Source organism: Grus americana, chromosome 5 (assembly GCF_028858705.1).
Source record: "Grus americana isolate bGruAme1 chromosome 5, bGruAme1.mat, whole genome shotgun sequence".
NCBI lineage: Eukaryota > Metazoa > Chordata > Aves > Gruiformes > Gruidae > Grus > Grus americana.
The window spans coordinates 59195118-59222777 of NC_072856.1; the positions used below are offsets into that span (position 1 = coordinate 59195118).

Below are 27660 nucleotides of genomic sequence, written 5' to 3' on the forward strand. Positions count from 1 at the left end.
GGATTCAAGAGCCCCGTGCATCCCGCTCTGCTTTCCCTCTCCTGCCAGCTCCTTGGGCACGCTGTCGCCAGGCAGAGAGCGTCCCTTCATTCCCTGGGCACCTGCACTGCCATACCCACCATCCATGTCCCTGTCCCCAAAGCAGGGTGACACCCCAGATGCCCTGGGAGCAGGAGTACAGCTGAGCTGTCACCATTTTCTGTGAGTCTTATCGACTCCTTATTTTTAAAATGTGAGAATAATATTTCTCTTTGCCTGTGTCGGGAATGATCTGGGTGGGTTTGCAGCGCTGCTTCTGGGAGAGCATCCAACGTCCTCCGCCGTGTTTGGAAAGGGTGGCTCCCGCCCCACCGCCAGGCCTGACGTTGATGACATTGGCAGCTGCGGCACATTTGGCCCACGGACCTTGCTCTCCTGGTTGGTTTTTGTCCCATCTCTCTTTTTTTCTTTTTTCCACCCAGCCACCTCCCTCCAAAACAAAGATAAGTGTGTCTCTGGCTGCTCCTCACAGTCCCCTCACGCATGTGTCCCCAAGTGCTGGGAGCCACTGTGGTCCCTGTTTTCCAGTGCAGCAGCCAGCTGTGGGACACAACCTGAAACCCCTCAGGAAGCTCACGCCTGTTCCCATTCCTCGCTAGCCAGGAGTCGCCTGTTTCTAGCAGCTTTCTGCACCCCAGTGGTGTGAAGGTAAAGAACAGCCTCTCCCCAGCCCAGGACTGATCCAGGATCCCACATCTCTCTGGTTATAATAGTGCGAAAACACTGAGTAACTGGCAGTCCACAGCAGCAAGAGCAGCCCCATCCAGGCAGGGGGAGAGCATCCCTGGGAGGAGGCAGAGAGCAAACACCGGTCAAGCAACCTGCAGCCTGCCCAGGACAAGGAGCAGGGGGTAAGGATGGAGATGTGCTCCCTGCAGGCACACTGCAGTGAGGAAAACCAGAAAAAGTGGGTTAGCTCCTACACCGATGGCTCTGCAAGGCCCCCCATGAGAGCATGAACATCCTGCCTCCCCTTAGGGGCTGATGCTGTGCCTAAGCAAGCACACACGGGGCACCCGAGCACTTCTATGCCGGTGGCAGAAGAGGCCTTGCAGTCTGGATGCTTGCAGGGCTCTTGGCCACCTAGAGAAGACCTGTCCTTGCTGGTGCCAGTGTCTCTCATGGCAGCCCAGCTTTGAGTCACAGGAACTTTCAAGGGACCCTCCCAGGCCTTTTTCCCATACTGAGCTCTCCAGATAAACCATTTAAAATTCAGGTTTTTGTGATCAGAAGAGCACAAAGAACCCTTTCGCACAGAGAAGAATCAAAATGAGTCAGAATAAAAGTAAATGGCATTTGCAATTCAGACTGCTGCTGCAAAGATGGTTTTCCTCTCCAGGTTTCCCCAGCCCAGCAGCTGTGTCTCCCTGCACAGAGACCAGCCCTTTCTGTGGACCAGCTCTCTCTCTCTCTCCATCATCTCCAAGGTGATGTGGCCATCCCTGCCCACACCAAGCAAACAGAAAGCTTTCTGCTCTGTGTCATCCCTCATAGGCTTTGTAGGAATATAACATAGGAACAGACAACTCCCTGTGAAAAAAACTTAAATCATCTGCCATACCTCTGCTGCACCTCAGCAGGTTTAGCCTGATACCTGCTGGTGGCTGATCCCCTTCACCAGTGTAAGCAGTTACCTGTGTTAGCTGCTGCCTTGAAACCACCTAATTCTCAGACATTTGTATTTCTCATGACAGCAAACCTATGTCCCTTCTTTCCCCAGTTTGGCACTCAAACCTGCACTGATATATAGTCCAAAGAGGTAAATCGGCATTGCTCTCCACCCCTCTTAGGCAGCCACTTCTTGGTATCTTCCAGATGATGCACTGTTGGTGCAACCACAACTGCTCCGAGCAGCTCAGTGCCTCCAGGCTCATTCCTGTCTGATGTGCCACATCAGCAACACCGAAAGTCCCAAATCTGTCCTTCAGAGTCGTGGAGGTGGCTTAAAAAACTTGAGGTATGCTACACTGGGTCTGATTCAAAAATACATTCAAGTTCTTTTTAATTTGATGGTTTGGTTTCTGTGCAGTGAGGAGCAGTGCTTTATATTTTATACAACTCTGATAGCTGGAAACTTCTATTTCATTTAAACAGAAGTGAAGCTTCTGCATCTAGGGACTGGGGTTTTAAGAAAACAATAGATATGAAAATCACAAGACTTAGCAACACTCTCATTAGTAACAGCCATTTTTTGAGAACATCAAATGGTTGGGTAGCCAAATGCCAGGTTATGAGATTCGTGTAACGAAGGCATCACCCTACTCACAAAAACACACGTGTCTCTCATAATTCCTTTTTGTGTGCCATTTGGAAGGTTCCTCTTGTAAGGAAGGTACTTTTACCTTGATTGTTCAACAGCTCAGGATTTGATTCTCAGCTCTGCTGCAGATTTTCTCACTGAGCTCAGGAAACTGGTGTTCAAACTCTCTCTGCTTCAGTTTCCCCATTTGAAAACTAAGGAAACTAGTGATCTTTCAAAATGGCTAAGACTCTAAAACTATGTCTCATTTTATTCAAATTTCCAAAGAACTTAGAAAATGTCACATAGACAGAACTATAAATAACAAATAATTATTTTTTCATATGAACTTTGTCTTGAACCAAACTCTCCTCTTTGATTCACTGTCCTTAATTGACACTGGCATGTTCCTACCTTCACACCTTTAATTGCTTCGATATTTCGTAACTACAAGACTCATAGAAATTAATTAAAATGTAAATTAAATGATAGCTTGCGGGAAGATTGCAATTACCATGATTTCATCTGTTACTGTTACATCCCATGGTACCAACAGGTCTGTGCAACAGGTGTGCCAATTAATAGCAGTCGATAGAGATGTCTGCAGTCACTTACCACTCTGTGCTTCAGGTTACTCAGTAAATGCTATCTTGTGCAATTACTGTACAAGTACTATCCCAAGTCTCCAGCTCCATCAGATTGAGAGGTGAGAGAATGAGATTCTCATTCAGCAAGAAAAGAAAGAGAAACATGACCAAAACAATGGGCAAACCTTTAAGAAACCTTACAAATGATTTTCCACATGGTAAACAGATGGCTGCTGAGATAGTTAAACGAAGCAGCATATTTAAAGTTTTATTTTGCCACCACGCCTTCACCTTGGTCTGAGAATGGATCAGCTTTTCCATTATATCTGTGTATTTAGAGCTGTTGAGTTCACCATGTCTTTAGGCTGAAATTACGGAGTATCAAAAAGAATGTCAGTAATTAACTTCATTATGCCAAATCTGAAAACAGAGTTGGGGGAGTCATGTTTTTTCTTGCTTACCTAGAAATGGAAAAGAAAATGCTTCTAACAGGGACATGAAAAAAAAAAAGCACCAGGTCATTTCCAATGACTCTGAAATAAGTGCAGTTTATCGACAGTCATCATAAACCCCATCAGTCTTTTTGAGAAAAGGTAGTGGAAATCACCTTGGATCCCAGAGCTTGTGATCTTCACTGTCTGACAAGCCAGCAGAACAGCCGCAGCGCTGGCAGCATGCCTTCAGCAGGCGATAGCCCCAGCAAAGGGGAGCATTTTCACATGACCTGGCTGGAGACAGTGCACAGGCGTTTCTGGAGCCACTCACAGAATGGGTGAGGCTGGCAGGGACCTCTGGAGACCATCTGTCCAACCCCCTGTGCGGGGCAGGGTCACTGAAAGCAGGTTGTGCAGGGCCATGCCCAGTCAGGTTTTGAATATCTCCAAGGATGGAGACACCACAACCTCCCTGAGCAACCTCTTCTGGCGTTCAGTCACAGCCAAGGCTGAGCTTAGGAGAGAGTGGGAAGAAACAGATGCCTTGTGTGCAAGACATCTTTTGATAGAAATCTATGAATACGGAGTTAAAATTTCCTGGTTGTGGGGTGTGGAGAAACGGAGGTTCTGACTGCAACACAGTCCTGGAGGTGCAATGGTGAAGCTACAGGAGGTGAAGGTATAGATTCTGGCTATGCTGTGAAAGACTAGAGAAATAAGGAGACAGAATACACAACAGAGTGAAAACTGGCGGAGTCATATTATTTTAAGGAATGATGGTCTACCGCAACTGCGTTGGGCCCCTACTGCAAACTGATCTGGTCATGGACAAATATTGCTGTAATGATACGAGGCAGAGACATGCTAAAAGAGTCATATCGCTATGGGAGGGTCTCCTGCCCCAGCAGCAGCCTGGAAAGTAAGTGCAACTGGTGATGATATTTCTGACTGTCATGGTTCAGAAACCACTGAGGACTGCCAAGAATCAGGCTGAGTTAAACCTTGGACAGGAAATAATAATACAGAGGTCATTCAGGTACATAAAAAAAAAAGGACAATAAGGACAGAGCTGTTCTGTTATGTGGTGAAAGCATGGTAGATTAAAGGTAACTGAGGTATCTCCCCAAAACCAAGCGAATGGTTTGCTTGAGTGAGAACATTGATGCTGAAAATAACAGAGAAGGTGGGCTAGGTAATGGGAATAAAGACAAAAAAATTAAATCATACCTAAAGTAAAAGCATAAATCTAAGACGTTGCTGTGTTAGAGTCAGCAAATGTAGTGGGAGGAATGGACAGAAAATGAAAACAAATAATCTCCACTGGAGCCTTCTGGCATGTGAAATCATTGTCCTAGTAGCAAGGCTCCTCGGGGAAGTCAGGGCAGTCACACCTGACTCGGCAAGAGCAAACGTAGCACGTACATGCCTGGATGTCAGGATGGTGGGAAAAAGGGTATGAAAGGCATCAGAACACATTCTGTAGAAAGGAACTATTAAATATATGGATAAAATGGGATAAAAATGGAATAAAATTATTCTACTTAACAGTGGAACAGACTAACCTGACCACTTCCATTTGTGTAAGATTTTCCAGCTATACATTTTATCAGGCTGGAGAGCAGCAAACTGTTCTTACAGAATCACACAGAAAATGTTTAGGGCAGACAGAAATCAGCAGAAGAAAAGAAAGGCCATTTTTCTTGAAAGACAGTTCCTTCCAAACTGTGGCAATCCACCACAGAAATAATCCCCACTTCTAAAACTGCCAGAAAATAGACTTGTCTTTATTTATATTTTCTGTACTATTGTAGTGCAACAGCATTACTGTAGTATCACTGTCCACTGTTTGCAGGAGAACCCGAAAAGAGGAAGATGTCTCTTCATGGGTGTTTATCGCAAATGAGAGGGCGAGAAGGGATAACTCATGGATATGCTCGGTCATGGTTTTTCGAGAAGGCCACAGAGGTCAGCATCAGTGATGTACCCCTTGAAAGAGAAAGGGGACCAGCTTTCCTCCCTTGAGAGCTATGAAGGACCTTGCAAGGGAAGCCAGGCAGGTCAGATGCAGTGGCACAGAGAAGAGTGAGGCATGGGAAGGATACCAAGGGAGGGCCCTACTCAAAGCAATGGTGAGGACAGTGGTCTCTGCAGCAGCAGTACGAATGGATCAGGGCAGGGCCACAGACCATTATCCAGATCAAGCAGAAGGGGGCTTGCAAGGAGCAAAACACAAAAGAACATATGTCTGGGCAGAAGCTTTGGTCCTAGCACGGCTGGATGCACCCTTTTGTAGAGATGTCACAGGAGAAGAAATCCAGAGGGTTCAGTCATGACCTGGATGCTGAGGCCAAGAGAGATCAACAGCAAAGACGATGCGCTCTCAGCCACGGCCTCTGTGGAGGCAAGATGTTAGAGAGGTTGCTAAAGCAACTTAACCAAGTACTTGGTTAAGCACTGGAGGACAAACAAATCCGACCAGGGTAGGCAGTCATTTCAAGTGGCAAGAAACTGAAGAGGCCTCTCAAGAACCAATGGCTGGACTGTGATTTACAGCAGTGTAATAACAGCAAGATTTGGCCAAGTAGGATTAGTTGTTATCACCTTTTATCTGTCTCTATATAGAACATTTTTCCTGTGAATTGTGAAAGCTTTGGTGCAATAAGCTTTCCCTGATGTCTTTATTTGGTACTGAGGAAAGGGCTGAAGATGAAAGTACAAATAGACTTATAAAATGCAGTAGCCAGTCTACAACAAACAGCTTGCTCAGACATCATAAAACCCGGTGTGCCTTCCCTGCTGCACAGAGCAACCGGAGCAGTGCCAGGGCACTCTGAAGCCATTTACTCTTGTGCTACCACTGCACAGAAGAGCTCCACGTAAGAGCACTGAAGTGTTCAACAGGACCTACCACCCATGAAGTGATTGATGTGTAAAGAGCCAACATTAGGACGAATAGCGGTTGAGAAATAAGACTAAAAATTTCTTAGGGAGCACCTATCCAGGGAATACTGGGTCAAAGCGAAGGATGATGGACCGCAGGGATTACCACAGAGCTCACATGGGGACCAATGTTTGGGGCCGTGGGCTAAGTCAGGAGGTGGCTCTGTGCAAAACACCATTCACAGGCCCAAACATGCAGCTCTGCACCTTGGCACTTGCAGGGCACAAAGAGAAAAGCCGCCATATTTATGCACTCCCATCCGAGCAAAACAAGACCTTCAAAGAAGCTGACTGAGTTAGGATAAAATACCCGAGATGTTCCCCTTCCTCTCCTGTCCTCACCCCCACATGCAAGGAGCTGCCTCCTTGCTTCCAATTTTGCAAAACAAGGCAGGCATTTCCCTCTGTCAGGAGGATGGGGCTCCTTGGTTTGCTGGTTTTTAGGAGCATAGACAGGCCTTGATCCAAACTGGTGCAGATTTCAAGGAAGCTTGGGATATAGCTTCTCCATTCGCATTCATTTTATATTTTTAACCAGAAAATGTTTCTAGTTAAGATATCCTCTAAACAGCAAGTAAGAAAGGAAAAGGAAGAAAAATAACCCATAAATAGCTCCTACCTGAGCCTGTGGAATCGCAGAGAGCACGGGGACAGGGAGAAATACTCCTCAGAGACACCATCCTTAGATACTGGGACCTACCACAGTGCAGCCCATCCCACCATGCTGCACTGGTGCAAACTGGGACTTTGCAAAGTCTAACTTGTGTTTCAAGGCGACAAGGGGGGCCCTGAAATCCTGCCACCCCTACAGTCATCCTTGCAGCTCAGGCAGTGTGGTGAGTTCTTCCTGCAGGAGCGTGGGTTGTACATACAGCTGCAACCTTTAGTGCAGGGTACGCAGGCAGCTCCGGCCACATTTCCAGCAGGTCTCCCAGAATAAACACTCAGTGTCTCTGAGTGCATGTGTCTGCTCATGGAAAAATCAGCATTTGTGCCATAGTGCTATCTATGTATGCCATAATTTGTCCAGTCGAACAAGCCTATTTTTGTAGGGCTGCTGAAAATGTGGCCCTTAATTACTGCTTTCAGCAGGGAGCAGAATTATCTGGTGGATGAGATTAACAGCCTTGTTGCTCTTGGGGATGACAGGTTGGCCAGCTGGACTCCAGTCAGCAGTCCTGCCCTGAGTAACACTTTGTGCCTTCTCCAAAAGTAATAGTGCTGTTTTTGAAATTTATAGAAGAGTCTATCCCTTGTACTTTTGCAATCAGTTCTTTCTTGGCTCTTTTTGCATGAAACAGTAAAAAAACAAAACAAAACCCCGAAAACTTCATACTGTGGTATGGCCAGTGAAAACCCTTAATGCTCCTGTGGCATGAAAATTATGTATTTAGTCCTACAGAGATGGGAGAGAAAGGGAGAGTATGCCCAAGACCTCTCTCTCCATCACAGGTACCCCCATGGGAAGTAGAACCAAACTGAGGAGATATAGCCTGCCAGATGAACCCCATCAGGGAAAAAAAGGGGGGAGAGAGGGGAGAATATCCACCCTTTTCTAATTGTGAATGTGTTTATGCATTGCCATGTCAGAGCAGAAAATCTCCCCTTCCCCACCTTTTAATTAATATTTTCCAAAACCCTTGGAAGCTTCTGCATTGCTTTCCCTTCTTCCTCATTGCTTCCTCTTGGCCACTGTATGACATTAATGTTATTTTTTTTCCTAACCAGAACTCTTCTACTTGAATCTCTGCACAAGAATGGCTCCACACATGTCCTAGAAAAATCAGCATTTTTAGTTTCACAGGTTTTTGGTGTTGTTTCCCCCCCCCATTCTTTAACTGATCCAAACTGACATTTGGAAAGGTTAGACAGTGGAAAAAGGAAGATTTAGAAAGAATATCTAAACATTGTACTTTCCCTGGCAAGCAGATGGGGGAAAAGTTGAGGGGAGGTGGTGAAGAAAGTAGGGAGTGGAAAAGAAAAACCTGACTAAAAGGAAAAAAAGATTATTATGAAAATTGACAACTGGAGACAAAAATCAATATTTTCATATTTCCTGAAATTTCTCATGAAATTGCTGTTTTGCCAAAAATGAAACTTTCCCATTACTTCCCTCCCTCTTGGCACAATAAAGTATATTCGCATTGGAAAATATATATGTATCGAGTCCAGGATGAAGAACAAAACAATGCCGGAGCGCTGTGCGCAGGGAAGGGGGTGAGTTCAGGGTGGGCTGGGCTGCTGCCGTGCCCATAGGACAGTGGGCCAGTGCAGCAGCCGTGCTGCTTGCCAGCACTGGTGGGCTCGCAGCATCCCTGACCAGGTCAGCAGTGCCAGGGTCTGGGAGACCCCTGCAGTAACCAGACAGCTGTAATTAAGGGGTACTGTTAAAGCAAAATCAAATGTAACCAAGACTATTGCTGCTAAGACCGACCATTGTATAGTCCTACCCCTGTGTTAGTTAATGTTTATCCAAACAATGTACCAATTAAGATGCGATTGTCGAGAAGTAGAAGCATAACTGATAAATTGTTAGTTTGACCAAAAAGCCTTGAAGAACTATTTGGACTTGCCAAAAGTACCAGGGAACTAAGGGAAAGGTAATTCCGGCAGGCGGAATTGCAACCACCAACCATGGACCACCCACCCCAATTATACCACCTACTCAAAAGATAAAGGTGGAGAAAAGAACTGAGCATGTGTTTAGTTTGCATGCTAGATGAAGAAATCTAAACCAATAATTTAATAGAATAACAATGCATATATATTAGAAAGATGAATATGTTAATGTTTTATGTATAAACAACCACTGATTTGGAGCTTTGGGGTGCTGTCTTGGGACAGACACTCATATCTGTGCAAATATACAATAAAATACCTCTGCTCTGTGTGTATATTGGCATATTGCACACCAGGTAAACAAATCCCCAGTTTTGGGACAACAGTACAACATAGTCAATGTCTGTACTCAACTGTACCTGGTGGTAGTTGCCCACTGTCAGACTGGAGGTATTTACAGTTCACATTAAGTCTTTGCAAGGTCCTGCATTCTTCAGTATCTGCATCAGTAACTTTAGTAATGGCATAGAAAAGATGCTTATTATATCCACAAACAGCTTCAGCATGGGGCAGGCTGCTCCATGCTGGATCAAACTGAACATGAAGTAGCCTCAAAAAAATCAGAGAAACATTCTAAAAAAACCAAAAAGTTGGAGGAAATTCAATGAGGACAACTTCAAAGTCCCAGCTGTAGGAAGGAACAAGCATTCATGTTTATGGGAGATAAGAAGCTCGTTTGCTATCAACTGGATAGGAAATCATCTGAAGGTTTTAGTAGGTCACAGCTTGACCTCGAATCAACATTGCTGTTGCAAAAAAGTCAAATACTGTACTATGACATACAAACAGGATCACTGCTGATAAGACACATGAAGTAATTCTAGTCTGCCCAACACTGGTAAGATTTTAGCTTGAGTTACTGCATTCAGTTTGGAGGCAATTTAAGAAGGTTGTGAGCTTGCTGGAAGGAGTTCAGAGGAGACAACAGCTGGGTGAGCAAGGACCCAAAAACACGACTTATGTGGGAAGGTCAGAAGCCATCTGTTCTGCCCAAAGGAGGATAAATTCAAAGGACAAAGAAAGGAACAACTACATTTTTCCCCATTTCTGCTGTGGGTAGGACAAAAACAACATCCATAAGTTACAGCAAGGGAGACTCGGACAAAATCCAGCAGAACTTTGGGTCGGTGGGAGCAGCAAAGCACCAGAGCTGCTGAGCCAAGGTGCATGGGTCTCCGTCTCTAGACATTTAAGAAGAGATTGGACAAGTACCTTTAGAAATGGCAAAGGTATGTCACCCAAGAAAACACCCTGTCAGTGCCCTTCCACCCAGTTTCCTGTGATTTCTATGACAGGTGCCATAACAGTTCAGCAAGCAATTTTTAAAAATAGCTCCCAAAAGGCGTGGAACTTCCAAAGACACGCAAACCTTCTCTCTTTCTGCAAGCTTTTCCCACTACCTCGTATTTCCACTGGCTTCAGTGAAATGAGGGTTTGCTGGCTGCGGCTCTTGGACCACATCAATGACTGCTCACAGTCAAACATTTAATTTAACCTCCCAGCCACACTCAGAGGCTCTGGAGTGAACAGCTATTTTTAAAGCCACCATCCTGCCACACTGGAACATTTGCTCAGCAGTAGAGAGTGAGCTCGAAGAAATAATGACTGCCTTTTTATCCAAAGACTATTATAGCTAATGTTTAAAGTTCGCTAAAAAACATGTTTCTGTATATTTGTATGGAAGGTATATTTAAAGCAAACCTCCCTCAAACTCTACTCAATAAGCAAAGAGCACACAGCAATACTCCACTCTTGACATTTTAAAAAGCCCTCTGATACTCTTTTCTTCCTTTAACAATGAGGCAAATTTTCCCTTTCCTGGCTGCCAGCCTGCCCTCGCTTTTTCTTTTAACATCTCTTGAAACTACCTTGACCTCACCTTTAAGCACACTCTTCTTCAGGGCACTGAGCTCAGATGGGGTGGGAGGTGTTGCTGATGGAGAAATGAAAGATCAGACATCAGCATAATGGTGAAAATATTATCAGCACTCACTGTTTTCTCTAAGGAGGACCCAGCAACCCCCTGGGGCCATCATTAATACTGATCATGGGCCTCGCCTCTGCACTGTCACTTCCCAGGGCTTCAAATCTCTGATGTTTTCTGGCCATCGTTCCCCACAAAGGTCTCACTGGCTGCTGTATGGGCACCTGTGTTTGGGAGAGGAAAGCAGATGAACCACATTCAATCTAAGCCGCGTCCCAGCCATCACCTTCATGATACAGCTCCGTCTCTGTCAGGTCAGCAGTAAAACAGCAAGAGACAGAAGTTGACTGCTGCTGCCACACTTAGTCTTGCCAGAGCAGAGGTAGCTGCATCTCACAGCTGGAAAATAAACAGTTTTCTCACTTAAATGTTTAAATACCACCAGGAAAAAAAAATATGAACCTCTCCCTGATAAAAATAGAAAAGTCATCTACTGAGAGGAGCCCAAAACTGTGTGTGTCTGTCCTGAAGGAGTTGCATTTCCAGTTCACAGGCACAGGACCAGCACAGATGTCCAGCTGTGGCTGCCTCACTTCAGGTCAGGTCTGCTACAGGTTTGTCACTGCCCAGGGGCACCTGGGCAACGGACTGGGTGATGGGCTTTGAGACCAGGAGCAAACAGCCATTCTCTACCCATAACTGCTTCAGTAAAGGATTGCAATGAGGTCATTTGCTCATCAGTAAGCCCTGTTGCATTTTAAAAAAAATATATAAAAACTGGCTTCTAAAACAAATAGCACAACCCTATAGCCGGTGAGTGACTTTTCCTTCACCATCCTTATGAACGAAACCCTCTATTTATCTCTCTGACACCAAGCACCACGGATCCAACCCCAGCAGAGCTCAGTCCTACTCCAGCAAAGGCTTCCCTCCAGGGCAACGGTCTCCACCGCTCCATAGCTCCTGGCCTGACTTTTGGGCCATGCCTGTACTTGAAAGGCAAATCAGATTCAAGTAGGGTGTTAATTGTAAGTGCAATCCCCATTCTTAAATATCTCAAGTCATCCAAAGTGTGTTACGCAAAACAGAAAAAGGCATATGACCTAGAATAAAAAGGATCATGGATAAAACCAGATAGCTACTGTGGAAAAAAATAGCCCTGAGTTACTCCAGACAAGCCCTGAGCATGCCAGTGAGCTTGGAAAATGGCACATTTGTGAGGTGTTGGTCAGAAAGGAGATCCAGCCCATATTCACTAGAATGAAGAAACTTTGTAGGCCTGGAGGAGAAATGCTCTGCACCCTGTTAGCAAGCAATCGGTGCACTTCTGAGGGCAGTCTCCTGAAGGTAATTAGCAACTCCCACCTTCGCAAGGCTCAGACAAATGGATTAGCCAATTTTTTGAACACCCTGGCCCTTCTGCAGAATAACCTAGGGGTATTGTCTACAGACAAATGCTACAGCTTGTTCACAGTGGGGTGCTCCCGCAGCACCAAACATAGTGAAACATCAATCAAACATGCTAATGAAGTGCTACATGCACCTTTTGCCATAGGTGACTTACCCTCCATGGTGAGCCCCATGCATTGCCCCACTCACTGCAGCACAGGTTGTGGCTCCAAGCCACCATCCTGGCAGTGAGCTATGGCCAGACGTCTCCTGTCCCACCTGCACATGCTGCTGCCTCCTTTTCTGGGAGACCCTTTCTCAGCGTGAGCCAAACCAGCTCCAGAGGGGCCGTATTTTTGCTCCCAGGAATGAAGTGCTGGCAGTTTGTACGGCAACCACCTGTGCAGTCTGAGCTGGGTCATGAAGCTACTCCACGCCTGGCTTTACAGAAGAAGATGGCAAGAGGTGAGGAGGGAGGACAAACCTAGAAAGCCAGACAAGATTTCCACAGCTGCAGAGTCAGTTTATCACGCACTCAGCTCTCATGAGGTGCTCAAGATGCAACCACAAACAGAGCCCAACCTCTAGGGAGTCACTAGTCTCACAAACATGGAGAAGGCAGAAAGCCTGGAGAGACCCAGCAGATCCACACATGATGTGAGGTTTTGGGGTAATGTCATACTGTGGGTGACAGCAGAGACATGTTATGGGGACATCTGGGCAGTGATGCTTCTGTGGCTTAATTGTCTCTCTTTTCACTAGACAGAGGCAACACCCCACTCCAGAGAGCTCAGATTAGGGCTGTGAAAATAGCTGAGGTTTTTTGGCTTTGATCCGAAATCAAAATATTTTAAGAAATCAGAATCAGAACAACCTGAAAAAAAATTCTGTTATTCTTTTGGGCTAAGTAGACTGGTTTGAGCCACCCATCCCTCTCCTTCTCTCCAGTGATACTGCAGAAATATTTGTGTATGGATGCATTTATTTTAGCACACTTGAAGGAAAAAAAAAAAGAGAAAAAAGGGAAAAAAAAAAAAAAGAAAGAGGGTTGTCTTTCCCCCTGCTGAAAAAAACTGCAGGAACTTCCCCTCCCTGAGCTCTTCATGGCAAGTGGCTGGTGTCTTGGGGCTCTTGGCCCTATCAAGATTTTACCAACGTGCAAATCAGGGTCAGGTACACTAGAGCAAGGGCTAAACTCACAAGCACGTAGAAGGCAATGGCAACCTTGTAGGGAATCCAGAGAAATGGAGAAATCAAGACTGAGCACATGCTCAAAAGGAGGGCCTCATCTCACTAATCCAAAGACTGATAAGTTTTGTACTGACTTCACCCAGGAGTTGTTGCAGAGTGATTATATAGGACTACTGGTGTGAGGAGGTCAGAACTGGACCACCTGAGGAAGAGGGCTTGTCTACTGGGCAGGAAACCAAAAGTCTGCTTTGTAACAAATGCCCTATTTAAAAATCTCAAGAATAGACCTGATTTTAGTCACGAATTTGAGTTAAATATTTAAGACAGAATTTTAGGGCATTCATTGTGATATAAAAAACAAATTTGACAACAAGGCTTTTCTGAACCATTCTCCAACCTCAGCAATTCTATTCCAGTAATATCAGTTAGATTATCAAAATACTGTCATTAAGAAAAAAAGCATTCCTGCAAAAAATTTCATTTTTCTGGTAAAAAAATAATCTATTGGTATTTTTTTCAGCTTGATCTAATGCTAAGAGTTATTTGCTCTTCTGTATGATGAATGTACAGCGCAACTGGGAACCCATGAGAAATCCATGCCTATGATCTAGTCAAGAGGAAATAGTACTAGGAAGAGGGAAAACCAGGTACAAATTTTATTTGTATTATCATGAATTGTGGTTATTTTTATGGAGTAATAGAATGCTAGCAACTGCACCAACGAAGCAAACCGTACCCACTGCAGCTACATACAAAAAAACCAGACCAAAAAATAGGAAAACCGTCCTTATATGAAATGACTCCTCAGTTCTAGTGATACTGAAAGCTGAAACAAGAAAAATAAACATTGACCTCTTTCATAAAGATCTTTGAGGTCTCTCAAAGAGGAAAAAAAGCTCTATAAGAGCTATTTACATTGTTTTCAGAGAAGTGTGATTTTTACCTTGTCAGCAGGCTCTTATGCCTTCAGGCAAGGCTTGTTTCAGTTGGAGCTTTACAGCCCTGTCACTTAGGAGTTGAAAAGGGACAGTTTCTTCCCTTCTCACCATTCCAGTAATGACAATGGATGCTTAAGACTAGGGGAACAAAATGTTTTCTCTTCCAAACATCGTATTTTGGTTAGGGGAGGACAAACAGCTTCAACGCCTTCCCCTAAAGCAGCATTTATGGTCCCTTTGCGTTGGTCCTATTTATGGACCCCTTGGGGTCCTTTTTAATTGCACATCCGTCATCTCCTCTTCTCCCAGGCATTGCTGTTCCCCTCAGACAACTTAAATGGTCTGTGCACCTTCTCCATGGGCACCAAAACTCCCTCCTGCTCCAGACCTGCCTCACCTGGGACCCCCACCCACACCCTGCCTGGACCTGGCTCATCATTTGCTGTGTCTGGGACCATCGATGGATCTCATGACAAGCCCTGCTCTGCTCTTGCCTTCAGTCCCCAGGTGACCGTGCTGTTGGGGACAGCACATCCCACCTGGGGCCATCTTGGCTCTGCTTTCCTTGCAGGCATCCTGGCTCTGGCTGCTCCTTGACACAGGGAGCACATTATGAATGTTTTGTATCAGGAGACTACCATACACAGCACCAACACAGTCTGAATTACAGATAATTTCAGATTGCAGAGGGAAGAAAAATATTTAGCAAAATTATGTAACTGAAGTTCAAAAATAGCCTATTGCCATCTGGTTGTGCTATTTTGAAGACCAAAAAACCCTCAAGTCTTTTTAAAGCTAACTACACTGTTTGCAAACTCAGCCAAATTTTTTATGAAATCTCGAATTTCACATGCTTGATTTACCTCCGTAGTTTTTTGAACCAGCTTTGCCTGCACACAAGCTGCACCCAATCATAGAGATCGGTTCCATATCTGCCATGCATATTTTAAAGCCCTGTCACATTCCTGTAAAAGCGGGTGCACAATGTCAGGAGACAAGAAAAATAAAACAACATACAACCCTCTCAAACACTATGGATTAATCCACAACCCATTGTCCTGCCTTCATTGGGGCTGCCCTGGGTAAAGGCAGGAACATCAGGAGACGGCTATTTTAACAGCCTGTGCTGCAAGGAAAACATCATTCCCTAGCTGTTAACATTTGCTAAAGCAACTGGGAACTGCAGAATGCCTGAAACAGTGCCCAGACGCTGCCTTCCCCTTTAAACAGAGGCTAACTTCATGCCATGCACACCAGCTGAAACATCAGCACAGGAAGGGACGGGAGCATCCCCCGAAACCCCTCCAGGCCAGCAGCTGGCCACTGCAGGGATGGAGCCAAGCACATGGCAGTGTAACCAGGTGCCAAGAGGTGAGATTATCCAGCCTAGATCAGCCAGATCAGATATTTCTTAGTTATAGTATTCAAATATCCCTACTGACTACTAACCTTACCAGCAAATTCCAAGAAATCGCCTTCCTACAACTGCAATTGAATCTCAACATTTCTGCATTGAGAGCACTGTATGGAAACCTTTAGCATGCATTATTGGTTATGTATCATTCTTCAGTATACAGAAAAAATAAAAGCAATGCTTTCCAATGGATCCTAACATAATCTAGTCTGAACCTGACCCCTGCAGCAGGGACGAGTGGCAGCACCTACCTACTCTGCTCTCAGACTTGCCACAGTGCTGAGCTAATGACTTCTACAGCCAACGTGCCAGGGAAAGACTGTTTCCCTTCGGCAGTTTTATGTGTACTGCCTTTCAGCCTCATTACATAAGGTTAATTATTTCTGACTTGCTTCCTCTGTACAGGTTGGCATTATGCACTTATTGCCTGCCCTGATGCTTTGCAGTCCTAACCACTTTTCACGCTTGCCTTCCAAGATAGGGACATGGGGCAGTGTGCCAGCATAGACCTTTGTCACCTCTGGAAACATCATCTGCCTCCATTGATGCTCACAAGTGCTCAAACCTGGAGGGAAACCTGGCCTGAAGCAAAGCCGGGGACCATGCCATTTACCTCCAGGAGCCTGGTGGAGGTGTTCCTGCAGGAAGCATGGTCATGGAGCTGCACACCCATTTGTATGTAAATGCTGAAAGCAAGTTATTAAATAGCATTATTATAGTCTTACTCTCTTGGAGTGAACTATTAGCTAATAATCAGGACTTCATAGGGTTCTTCCTTCACTGGAAAAAATGAGAATCAAATTAAGATGTGTCCCAGGTGCAATTCTATTTACAGTGACTGAGTACAAAGCCTAATTTTGTCAAGTGTAGAAGAACAAAAAAAGACAACAACAAAAAGAGCAGTTTTCTTGCTCCCATTTGCTAAAGGTGCCATTCATTTGCTATGGCAGCTCATAACTGTCTAAATGAAGGGCTGCTGCCACCCTGCCTCCTGCCATCCTCAGTCCCTGGCTATGTGGGGCTGCCCACCTTGTCTAGGATATGTAGGATCTGATCAGACTGCCAGGGGGTTCATGAAGGAGTTGGAAAGGATGTCAGGATGGATGCCAGGATGCCATAGGAGTATCAGCTTCAGCTGTCCAAAGCTCCACACCATTAGATCTGGCTTTCCAACTAGCTCTGTCCCTGATGGACAGAAGTATTTCTTCTGCTTTTTTCTCAACCACATGAGGCTATGACTAATTAATCCCTCAGACCTTGTGATTACAATCCCAAAGGAAAGCCCTGACACTCACTGCTCCCCTGGACAAAGGTCCCACCAGCCTGGGCTTGACTTGTGAGGCCATGCTTACTGGTCATGTTGGCCATTGGGTGACAGTGCCTGGCCATGCCAGGCTCTTGGAGGTGAAAGAGCTGCTCAGCGCATCCATCACCCCTACCAACCTGTGGATAAAGATCAAAGACCCGCTTGATCACAACCATTATAAACCCTGCAGGGCGGTGTTTTTTCAGCCTCATTTTCCTCGTCTCCTCGGCAGCCTAACACCCTGCTCACTGTGCCCACCTCACTACTGCTCAGGGAGCCGGAGCTGGCTGTCCACAGCAACACGCTGGTTTATTTTCTCCTTGGGCTGTCACAGTTAATTGGGAAACCAAATAAAGTATAAGCACTTCAAATTAATCTTCTGAAGAGCCATTAGTTAGCCTCTGTCAACACTAAATTTCATCTGAGTCTTATTTGGTCCCTTGCTAACCTAGGTGCAGAGCTTTGCCAGCTCCATCCTCGCCCTCCCTTGGAGGTCACTCATCACGATGATGAACACGAGCCCGTGCGACACCTGCTCTCACCCTCCCGTCACCCCGAGCACCAGCCGCCTGGCCTGGCAGTGTGCCATGCCATGCCTTGCCGTGCTCTCATCCCGGTCGTCCCAGGGACCGTGCTGCTCCCCTACCTCGTTAGACTCTGGTACAGAGGCTCTTTAGTCAGAGCGTGTCAGAAAACCATTATTCAGTGAATCGTAAATTTGACATATTGTGCCGTTCTGAATGAAAACACGCTGAGTTCAAGTCAACAGTTCCAGCTGAAAAAAAAGTATTTAAAAAAAAAAAAGAGCTTTATATCAGCATTTCTGACAAAAAGCATCTAAATGGTATTTTTAGTTTGACCTTTTTTTTCTTGAAGCAAGAAAGGCAACAGGTGAAGAACCACACGGTCAGATAGAAGGTTCCCTCTCTCCATCCGTCTTCATTTTGCGCAGCCTTTGCAGTACATCACCCTATAGAAGGGAGACGGGAGAATCTGAGTTACCCATTTTAAAAAAAATTAAAAAAAACAAAAACTGACAAGGCACTTGTTTCATAAGCACATTATCTTCTCAGCAAATGCTCCACTGCCAGTGGTGGCTCTTAAAGTTCCTGATGAAGTTTGTCCTTCAGCCCAGGACAGAATCTCCCATCAAAGCCAGAGAGCTCCATGACAAACCCACATTCAAGCCGCTGTCCGTCTGTGGGTATGGAAACTCCCCACCATAACCAGGGTATTCCCTGCCCTGAGCTGGCTCCTCTCAGAGTTTTCCAGTCCCCTATGTCTTTATTTTGTTTCAGAAAGGAATCACACTTTCCTTCTGGTTTCAGGCTAGATCCAGTCCACGTCAGCTCCATGCTCTGTAACCACAGCGTACATCGCTTCCCCCTCTGTAAGGGACCATCATCTCTTCCGCTTGTAATTAAGATAGATGAGCGGCAGTTAACAGTGCAGAGGTTAATGGCAATTCAATTCTCCGTACACCATGGGCAGCGCAATGGCGAGTGGATGGATTTAGCCACACACTCATCTGTCACCTCCTCCACCAAGCAGCCCACTCCTGGTGAAGGTGTATGTGCAGTGTGATGCCATCTTCCCTTAACCGTGCTGAGCGTGTTGGGTTAGGCACCAAGCAGGATGCCCCAGCCAGAGCTATGCCTGACTTGCACCCCCTCAGGGCTAAGCATGGCAGGTCCTTCTCTCTCAACCAACTATACAAGGCAACCCTGCTCCTACCTTTAAGTTTGGTGCCTAATCTTAGGCAGGATGATCCCAGGCCATACACGAGGCTCAGTCTCCTATCTTCCCCAATCCCTGCTCTGCCCTCCCCCAGCAGGTAGGTTAGATCAGGAAACCCAGGCACATGAGGGCTGGATGCAGCACCCAAACTGCATCTGCGCCTCTGCCAAACTGCAGAGGAAACGATCTCACCACTCCCACTCACTGGCCACTTTATGCACCAGAGAATTGCGTTAGCTCCCAGTCATCAGCACAGCATGCGCCCACACCCCCTCTTCTTATTGTCCACCATGACCTTCCCCTCTGCATCTCCAGCAGCTTTCAGAAGCTCTGGCCTGCCTGAAACCCGCTCCCATGCAATAAGCCTGGCCTGAACTCTTTGCTTCTGGATGAAGGTCCCTATATTTGGCCATGCTGACATAAACTACTTTCTTTAACCTAATTTACCAAGAGGGTCACTCATCATCAAGGTCCTCTTCATGAGTTACCACTCTCCCAGCATCTACACCTGCAAGCTGTCAAGGTTGTCTTTGTAAACTACTTGGAAAGTTAAACAGGACAGGGCAAAGCTCCAGGACTGTCCTCCTAATGTAGTTACCAGCATGATTTCCAGAGAACAGTCAACTCGGGAAGGCAGCAGCCACCACCTCCCATCTCCAAACTGGAGCTTCAGAGAAAGCATTTCCAGAGAGGGACTCTTTGGACAGCCTTTGTGATGGGGAAGAAGGGTCCTACCACTGGTGCAACTTGTGAGTGGGGGATTTTTTGCCCGTGCTTCCTAAAGTAATGAAATTTCTGTAAGGAGTTCTGTGTTTAGCCTGCAAGATGCCCTAGAGTGGCATGTGAATTGTCCTAGGACAGGTCTGGGAGATGCGGGATGTTTGGCAGGTTGCACTATTGCTCATGGAAGGGTTGCAGAAGTCAGGCTTGAAGCAGGTTTCACATAGTGGGACCGTGGGATTCCCATGGGTATTTGAGGAGAAAGTGGAAGAGCAGGAGATGCCGGCATTTCATTTTCAAGCAGTAGAGACACTGAGAATTGGACATGTGCTCAATTCAGAGATGCATCAGAACTCTGCATTCCCTTGCTTACCATATGCTTAAGTTTTCATTTTACTTTGCAGCACCCAATGAGGGGGTCTCATGGAATTTTGATGGATTCACACCACTTTGTTAAGAGTTGACTGGAAGCATTGGTATTTCTTGACTGTCAGTCAAACTATGGTTGCAGTGGCCCTGTGAGGGAACAGTAGCAAGACAAAGAGATTGGAAAGCCAATCTATAGGCATGCATCAGATTTCTCATGCGAGAAAGCCTCCTATGACATCCTTCAGGATGTTTAGAGACTGAAAACGAGGAAGAGGTGAGCCCACCTCCCAAGTAAATCAGCTTTGAGATGTCCAAGACTGTCCCCGCAGCTTCAGCTGAGCAGGGACCAGTTGTGCAACGTGAATGAGATGCCAGAGCTGCTGCTCGACTGTGGCTGGTAAAGGGTTGAAAGAGGTAACAGCCTTCCTGGAAGCTGTAGTCTTGTAGGTAAAGAAATTTGTGGAAAAAAGAGCTTTTGGAGGTCTTGTCTGCCATCTCTGATGCTGCCTACGTGTCAATGGGAACAGGATTTAACTTCTCATGCATGGTAGGAAGAAAGAAAGCCTGGCTGCTGTTAGTGGTTAGGAGCCTGCAGTGAAGTTTCCCAACTGATTAGCAGGTTTTAAGGAAAAGAGTTTCTAGACAGGAAAGAAAAGCAAAACAGGCTCAAAAACAAGTAGTATTCCAGTTTCCTGCCACTGGCTCTGGCCTGACGTGTGCAGGCTGCTGCCCTGCAGACTGCTCGGTGGTCCTGGCACAGGCATCACCCCACACCAGCCAGGATCTAATTGTGCAGGGCTTGTTCAATTGTCCCAACTGAGACCTCACCCATGGGCTGGCCGGGAGGCTGGGCTGGGAGCCTCTTCCATTTCCTTCTTGCAGACTTTGCCCACAGTAGAGCGAGGAGGCCAGTTCCCAAAGCCTGGGCACAGCCCATTTCACCCCAGTACAGCCTCTCCCCAATGCTGCCAGGTGAATGTGGAGCAGATGGTCTCTGCTTGCCACCTCCTGGGCAAGCCCTTGGGAAGTCTGGCCATGCTCTGCTTTGGAAAAAACCCTCCACACCCACAAATTGCATGAGAAAAAGTTAATGGCTACAGAAATGATGACTACAAGGGAGATCCAGAGTCTGCACTGTCGGCTGGTGGCATTACTGAAGAGTTCATCCCAAGCTGTCAAAGACAGGATCTCATTTGCTGCCAAACACTCAAGAGCCTGGGAAAGTCCTTGCTTTGGTGCTCGCCCTGAAGAACAGCTTCACATTGGAGATAGCCTTGATAGTGCTCCTGCCAGAGATCCATAGCAAGGCTGGTGGGTAGAGCATGTAGCAGAGTGCCTTGGTTGCCTCTGCAAGAGTACGTGTTCAGGAAATATGGGAAGGGAAACAAATTGGACTTGTGCCCTGTTCTGATTCTTTGTGTATGGGAGGCTGGAAGTGTTTTGTTTTCTGCTTTTTCTTGCTTAAAAAAAAAAATCAAACATCAAGTTGTGTTTTGGCAGAGGTCTCCTCAGAAGATCTAGAGAAGCAGAGTGGGAGGTTTTGCAGCTTCTAGAGAAAGGGGGAGAGGAGGAGGTGTTGAACTGCAAAGATTTTCTCTTCCAACTGTTGGTTAGGAGTGGAGTTAGATAAATGTTAGCTAAATACAGACTGCTTAAAACGTTTTATGGGAAAAGCAATTCTACTCGAAATTCATCAGCTTTTACTTGCACTGTCATAATACTATTAGTTCTCCAGTGAAGAAAAAACAAACAGGGTAGACAAGACCTGAATTGCTAATGTAAAAACATAAAACAAAACAATTTTTGTACCATCCTCGCACAAAGAGGTTGACCGAGTGCACATTTCTCCTTAGCTTTGCACGTTCTTTGCTACTTCTTTCTCTTACCATAAATGTAAGAGAAAAAGAGAACATCAGACTTAGACTTTGCTTAATTGCAGTGCAAGATGTCTTGCTCTCCTCATAGTCCCAGTGCAAAGGACTGGGGGATTTCTGGCCTTGACAGTGTCAGGGGTCTAGGAGACACAAGCATACAGGCCAGGCAAAACTGGTTTCTCAGGTCAGGAAATAGAGATGAGGATTGGAGCCTCTAGATGGAGGACAAAGCTGACAACTCAGCCTGTCAGAAGATATTTCTCAGGTGGAGGAAAGAGCATACCAATGGCTATTTATGAGCCTCGGACCAGCTAGTGGTCCTCTACTGACCAGTCCTGACCAAACTGTCTTGGCCAGCAGTCAGGGCCTCAAAGAGTAAGACTGGAGCAATAGACTTATTACAGATACGTACCTTTCCAGAATGTACCTACAGAGACACCAGCTGGAAAATCAGCTCAAGTCATAGGCAAGATGGAGAGAGCAGTGATCTGCTCAGCATGAGTGAGTGCAGCCAGCCAGGAGCAGGTTGCATCAAAGTGAAGAACAAGAAAGTGATGAACTTCTGAGGCACCCCAGCTGGAGGAAGAGGGGACACTGCCTTGCCTCTGAGCAACACTGCAAAAAAGGACCAGCAATAGGTGCGAGACTCTTGACATGGATTATGCTGTTGAAAATCATCCAGCACCACCCCTGAACAAGAAGGGTGCAGTGAAGAAGATAGAGACAAGTGCTATCATGTCAAAGACATGCAGGACAGCAAGGTTATAATACCAAACCTTTCATGGACAAGGTAACTGTGCAAGTAAGGATAGATAAGGATGAAATAAGTAACGTCAATGGGCCACACGGGACTGTTTCATACATTAGAAATAAAGACAGGAACTTCACCAACAAATCACTTTTCTCCCCAAGAAAAATTAAAAGTGAAACATCTGCGAATATGTATTACCAGTTAAATTTTCTCATAATTATGAAGAGCTTGTGTCAGCATACAAGGCAGCTCTGGAAAATATTGCCAGAAATTCACTTCTCTCTCTCCCCCCCGCCCCAAGTAATTTTATAAAAAGCAAACAAATAACATTTCTAAGACATACAAGAGAACTTGAATTTCAGCCCTCAAATAACTTATCCACATGGGATCCAGTTCTCGATAATGTATGCCAGGCACACACATATCAATATGGCAGAGTTTTGTGACTTCCTGAGGATAGGAGGTAAAAGGTAAAAATTATGTCAAAATACCATAGGAGAAGTCCTCATGAAAATAAACAGGTTGGTCTGAAAATCCTCACTATTAATAGATAGGAGAAAATGATGAAAAATATGTTCCAAACTTATCCTGCAGAAGATCAGCTAGAGAAAAGAGCTAAACATTATTGACAGGTTTGCCCAGGAGCATGAGGTGGTGAGCACAAAAGGGTATGTGAGATCTCTTCCAAACCTCAGAGAGCTACAAGTGAACCAGCTGCAACTAGAGTGACTCAATCAAAACCAACATGGAAATATTCTCTCTAGCTATGAAGGACAAAGACAACATTTACTAGACCTTTTTATTCCTTATGTTGAATAGATATTACTGGAAACAAAATTCCGCTTTATCACCCAAAAGGTAGAATTTTATATTAATCACAAGCAAATATCACCTTAGAGGATTTCAAAGCAACTGCCAACAAAGTAAAGACTCAAAGCAACACACCAGGATAAAATTCCTGCCATTTTCTTCCAGCAGCTCTGTAAAGAAAGCTTCAAAACAAAGCTACATCTCCTCAGCTGAGCCTGGGAAAGGAATCTATCCCTAAGGATGGGAAAAAAAGATGTTCAGAATTTCCTCAGCAGATTTAAACTACTGTAACAATCAGGATGGAAACATGCTGTTGCCTGTTCCAAGGCAATTCTTTTTGCATAACAGCACTAAGCAGAGCCCACAACACCGTTAAGAACAGGCTTCCAATGCAACTTTGGTTTTGTCCTATTCTTGCATTGACCATATTTTCCACATCATTTAAACAAATGGAAGAATAGCAGCTATCGTGTGTCCATATTATATTGGCTTTCAGAAAGTCAGGGCAGACAGAGACTTTCCATGGCAGAGATTCTCCAACACCACAGCAGTCACACTGGGTCCCACTGAAGGTCCATCTAGCCCTGCGTCCTAGCTGCAACAGCAGCCAACAAGAGATGTTTAAGGAAAGAACACGGGGATGGAGAATGCATACAATGATTATTCTCCCCACCAGCGTGTAGTTCCCTCATTCCCTACCTCAAACATCTGTGACTTAAGGTCTTACTGAGCCAGGAGACCATAATTGTATTTAATTGCCTTCAGTGGATTTTCATTTTCCTTGACTACCTACTCACTTTGTGAATCCTTATAAAATTCTGTCATCTACAACATCCCCTGGCAATGCAATTCACAGCTGAACTGTGTGGTGTGGAAAAAATTAACCTCTTTTATATTTTGAGCCAACCTCCTGCTAATTACACTTGATGATCTTCAGTTCTTGTACTGACAGAAAAAAGGTATGATCATACCACATTCAACTCTTCCATTACCTCTTATGATTTCATAGACCTCTCGTACATTCCCCCCATTTCTCTCTTTCAGGCTGAAGATTTGTGGCCTGCTAGAAATCTTTATTTACCTAAATCTAGAGGAATTGTCCAGACACCAAACGTGATCTCCATTCATGAGTTAAGAAATGCTCAGTGCTACCACTAACAAAATCAAATGTTTCTTCTTCCCTGAGTTGGAACCAATACTCACTTCTCTGAAGGAACTGGCCTTTTTCATTGCAACTACAGTTCCAGGTTTGGACAGCATGGTTGGCAATCTGGGTTTATCTAACAACATTTATCTCCTGAGTAATAAACAGGATGCAACAGCATACAGACAGCCTAGTTTGAACCAGCTAGCAGCAAATAAATCTTAAAAACAGAGGGGGAAAAAAGTCAGTGTGTCCTCATACTATCTCCTAGAAATAGGATCCTTGAGAATTTCTGATGCATCTACTTATCTAGGCAGCAGTTTTCCTAAATCTGGTGGCTTCATCCACAGTGGATAGCACTTTTTTTTTTTTTTTCTCAGGACCAGCAGTGGAATTCCAGCACCCTCAGCACCAAGCTACAGCTCTTTAGCAATAGTATGCTAAGCATAGGTCAGTCTCTTAGGAGAGAGGTAAATCCAGCCAAAAGCAGTTAAATAGCTTTTATTGTGAATTCCTGCAGCAGATTTTCATAATAAAATGGCCAGCCATAATGAAAACTGCAGAGATCTCATAGTGCACAAATCCACCCACAGCTGTACAAACAGCACAGGAGAGAAGAATTGTCTTGGGTATGTCCTACAAAAGCTGGGCAACAGGATCTCTAAGCAAAGTCTGTTATAGGCAAATCCCAAATGAAAACCAGCCTGGTGTGATCCCTGCAATATAAAAACAACTACAGCAGTGATTTTATAAGGGAACAGTTTAAGAAAATTAGAAGCATTTGTCCATTATGGGGCTGTCTGGCAGGGACAAACTCTGCCTCCTGCACCTGGCAGATGAGATGTGCATCACGATGATCAGAGGTTGGACTGGAGTTTACCAGGAGCATCAGAACCAAACGGATCTCAAGTATCATGATCCCTGCAGTATGAGCAGGGCCCTTACACACTGCCTGATCTTTCTGGCTTGCTATAACCTCCTTATTACAGTTTTTGGGCTTTGAGATGCCCCGGGCCTGTGTCCCATCTCATAACACCAGTATTAGTGATACCGCAATAAAAAGTAAAAAAGCAAAAAGTGCAATTTTATTTTTAAAACTAAAATTGCATGTAATCTTAAAAAGCCCTCTTTTTGCCTTTGAATTGGTGCACTGATGTTACTTTGACTTGTGTCTCACGGTATAGCATTACCCTTAGGAAAGCAAAGGGAGCCAAGTTTTGAAATATTTTCTATTGCAGGTTTGTATAATTTCACAAGATAACATTGCTAGACAACTTCATGTAATAGTTTACAGACTTGTAAACTTTTTAATAGCAGTCCAAAATTATTGTCTCCTAATATCGCCTGACTTTGGAGGAGCCTTGCCAGTTTCCATCAGCCAAGAAATCTGTTCCCTGGGCTCATTCACAGAACATTTTGAGCATCTCTGGCAAAACATTGGCTTAAACAAGAGAGGAAGAAGTTACTCTGAAACAAACTCAAAAGTAAGTGTACAGACAGTAGTAAGCAAAATTCCAGGGTAATTGCATTTTCATAGGGATGCAGAGGCACCAAAATATCCACAACATGACACTTCAGCATCCTCATGACCCCAGCACAAACCAAAATAGAAGGTCTCATTTCTCTGCAAATGGTCCCAGAACTGATCGAGGAACAGTCAGTGCCACTTGTCTGCTGCAGTGGCCTGAACAGCACATAAATCAAAATGGCTCCAGCACAAAAAATAAGTTATTGTATTGTTGGTTTGCTTTGTGTTTCACTCTGCTTTAAAATAAGGACACAGAGCACTTGCTGTGGGGCTTCTTCCTAGCAGCAGCGCAGCCTCAGAAACCTACTGTGGTCACATCTCTGCTGTCACTTTTACAGGTACTTGGTAGAGAGGGAAATAATTGCCTGAAACTCTATAGCAAAAGCTGCTCAAAGGCAGACCTCAAAGCCCAGCTGTGGAAGCTTGGGGTCTCCTTTCACAGTCTGACACAATGGACCCAGCAGACCCACAAGAGAGGCAGCAAAGGCACTTTTCACAGCAGCCATCTCTCCCTGCAAGGACATCTACAGCAACCCGCCAATTAGGGGATGCAGCTCAGGCCTCGCCAGCTCCAACACACTTCAGTGCTTCAGGCACTGCAGTTCCAGTAGTGCCAACCCCAAGGGGAGCAAACGCTGTAAGTTCTCAGAAAATCAGCAGATTAAACAATAAAAACAGGCTTCCAGTGGTCTTGCCTAACAACTTCAGGTTACCACAGAGAAGATGTTTCCCATGACAGAGAGGGTCCTGCTAGAGCACTGCACCAGCACGACAACGTGCAGACCCAACCACAGCCTAGGCTAGAGTCATTTTCTCACCCCAAGGCCCTCTGCTCCAGCTGCCCCCTCACACAGGGTTTCTAGCAGCTTTGTGCACTCACACACACTCAGCTTCAGTTCTCCTTCCCTCCAGCTTGCCCTGCCCCTCTGGAGGGTCAGAGGAGCATCACCCACCAGGGAACAGGCAGCATCACAGCTCACCTCACCCATAGGACACTATCCCAAAGCACAAATTCAAGCCCTCCAAGATGCCTCTTGGTTGGTTTACTTCAGCAATACTGCACACAGATGTGGAGAAAACAGCAGTACCAGCATTGACCCTAGTTAAGGAGTTTTATTAACTCATGTGCTTCAGCTGGAAATCATCAGCTGATCAGCAATGTCTACTTATCATTAACATCAATTAAAAAATAACCCTAAGGAGCTCTCAGTGACACAAAGTTGTGAAGGGATTTCACCTGCTCTGTATCACTTCTCACCTTCCAAAAATGCGTGGCTTTAATGACTCCTCTTCAGTAGGGCTCTTTGCTGCCCGCTGTTGGTAACACTTCGGTGTTTTACAGATGCCCCATGCAAAGAGAAGAATGATTTCCTGCCGGGACAAAACAAGGTGTGAAGTCCCTCAGCAGGGCTGTTTCACTGGTTACCTGCACAGCAGAATTCCCCGCCAGCACATCACACCAGCAGCCCATCTCCATCCCCAAGGTATGACACCTCCCTCACCCCCTCCCTCAGGAATGGTGGGGCTTTGGGAGCAGCTGGGTTGCCTGTGGCCTCTTCCCTGCCCTGCGCGAGGGAAAAAATCACCAAACGGAGAGTCAAGCTTCCTTTTGTTTGCCTCCTCCGTCATCACTTTGAGTCACCATGCGGAGGGTGCGTGGTGCCTCTGAGCGCTGCAGTGACACACCGAGCCCCGGCACCGAAGCCA

General features: G+C 45.4%; 1 long non-coding RNA gene across 1 annotated transcript; it reads right to left on the reverse strand.

Moving 5' to 3' along the window:
* Window positions 1–9836: 9836 nt before the first annotated feature.
* Window positions 9837–27284, reverse strand: LOC129207410 (uncharacterized). Its single transcript, XR_008577436.1, has 3 exons — window positions 27212–27284; window positions 17881–17990; window positions 9837–11006 (listed from the first exon to the last, which is right to left on the reverse strand). It is a non-coding gene; the product is annotated as an uncharacterized LOC129207410 (long non-coding RNA).
* Window positions 27285–27660: the final 376 nt, after the last annotated feature.